Source organism: Melospiza melodia, unplaced genomic scaffold (assembly GCF_035770615.1).
Source record: "Melospiza melodia melodia isolate bMelMel2 unplaced genomic scaffold, bMelMel2.pri scaffold_46, whole genome shotgun sequence".
Lineage (NCBI taxonomy): Eukaryota > Metazoa > Chordata > Aves > Passeriformes > Passerellidae > Melospiza > Melospiza melodia.
This window is the reverse complement of record NW_026948783.1, coordinates 2,200,037-2,202,475: the sequence shown is the minus strand read 5'-3', so window position 1 is coordinate 2,202,475 and position 2,439 is coordinate 2,200,037.

Below are 2,439 nucleotides of genomic sequence, written 5' to 3'. Positions count from 1 at the left end.
GGCGGTTTGTGCCAAAATCCTGGGAAGGCATTCTGAAAAAGCTAGAAAAGATAGATGGTTGGCAGGCAAGGGGTTGCAGGAACTGCTTCAGGAAGCCCAAAAAGTCTACATGAGATGAGACATAGAGAAACAGAAGATTCAAGCTAAGATATTGGTAGCTGCGGTAAGGGAAGCACAAAAACAGGAGCAGGACAGAGAAACGGCAAAGAAGGCACAGGCAAAGAAGCAGAACTCTTCCCAAGGGAAAGGATTGAATGATCAGAGGAGAGATTTTGAGTGCTATTACTGCAAGCAAAAGGGACACATTCGAAGGAATTGTCCCAACAAAGCCAAGGACCAGGCAATGTTTCAGGAAGATTAGGGTTGCCAGGGGCTTTTCAGTTTGGGGTCCAGAACACCGAGGGAGCCCTTGATAAAATTAAAAGTAGGACCCCACAGGCAGGATATGTGGTTTATGGTAGACTCAGGGACAGAACAGACAGCTGTGCAGCAGCTGCCGCAGGGGTGCTCCCTGAGCGACAATTCCATGATGGTAATCGGGACAAAAGGGGAACTCTTTGAGGTCCCGATCATAAAAGATGTAGAAATAGAAACGGAGAACAAAAAACATACAGGAAACATATTATTGATATGGGATGAGGTATTCAATTTGCTGGGGCAAGACATGATGGTTACCCGAGAAATCAGCTTTGCAGTGGAGAATTCCCAGCTCAAGAATGTATAAACTGAGGATGTATAAACTCACCGTCCAGGATGAGGAGAAAATAGATCCAAAGTTTTGGTATGTCCACGGGGAAGCTGGGAGGTTGGACATAGAGCCAATCCACGTTGAAACTGAGAGACCAGAGGACCCTTTCAGTTGTTTGTGGACGTGACCAGTCACACAGCACATGGGGTGCTGACACAGGACTGGGCAAGGGTCAGGAAACCAGTAGGTTACTTGTCGAGGCTTTTGGACCTGGTCAACAGAGTCTGGTCCACCTGCTTGCAGGCGATAGTCACCGCAGCATTGCTGGTAGAGGAAGCTAAGAAGGTAACCTTCGGCGCACCATTGGTAGTATTTGCACCACATAATGTGCAGGGCATACTACAGCAGAAGGCAGATAAATGGCTCACTGATGCAAGGTTGTTGAAGTATGAGGCCATTTTGATTCACTCACAGGATTTGGAATTGTGGACAATGACTGCGCAGAACCCTGTGCAGTTTTTGTTTGGGGAAGCTTCAGAGGAGCTCGTTCACAGTTGCGTGGAGGTGTTTGAATTACAAACAAAGATCAGATAGGATTTAGAAGAGGAAGAGCTAGATGAAGGAGAAAAATGGTTTGTGGATGGATCAAGCAGGGTGGTTGATGGGTAAAGGAGATCAGGATACGCAGTCATGGATGGACAAACGGGAAAAGTGATTGAAGCAGGTTCCCTGAGTGCGGGTTGGTCAGCACAGGCTTGTGAACGGTATGCAGTTCTGAGAGCCTGGAAAGGAATGAAGGGGAAGAAGGGAACAGTTTTTACAGACTCTAGGTATGCCTCTGGGGTGATTCACACATTTGGGAAAATCTAGGAAGAAAGGGGGTTGATCAACACACGGGGCAAAGGACTGATGCATGGACAACTGATCCAGCAAATTTTGGAAGCAATAAGAGGGCCGGAGGAAATTTCAGTTTTCCAAGTGAAGGGACATCAGGCAGGGATGCAGTTCCGAACACGGGAAACAATTTGGCAGACCAGGAAGCCAAGACTGCAGCACTGATGATGGTAAGTACCCTGGAGATGGAAGGGATCAAGGTCCCAGACAACCCTCCTCAACCCTCCCAAAATGAGATTGAAAGCTATGAGAAGACTGGGGGAAAACTGGAGGAAGGAAAGTGGAATTTACGAGATGGGAGAGAACTAGTCTCTAAAGGTTTTACCAGAAGGATTTTGAGGAAACTGCACCAGCAAACACACTGAGGGGCAGAGACCCTGGCAGAACAATTTTTGAAATTTTTCAGGTGCAGGGAAATTTACGAATTGGCCAAACAAGAGGTACAAGGATGCCTGATTTACCAGAAATTAACAAGACTAAGGCCATCCTGGGGAGTCACCCCATCGCGTATCGACGATTTGAAAGGATTCAAGTCAATTTCACTGAATTGCCCAAAGTGAGGATGTTCAAATTTGTGCTTGTGATCGTGGACAAATTGACCCATTGGGTGGAAGCTTTCCCCAGTCCACAGACAATGGCTCAGACAGTGTCCAGGAAATTGCTGGAGGAAATTGTGTCCTGATATGAGGTGGTGAATTGCATTGATTAGGACCAAGGAACTCATTTTACGTCAAAAATTATTAAGCAGATGGCAGAGGCACTAGGCATTCGGTGGGAATACCACACTCCGTGGCATCCCCAGAGCTCAGGATAGGTGGAAAGGATGAATCAGATCTTGAAAGCACAGTTGTGTAAAT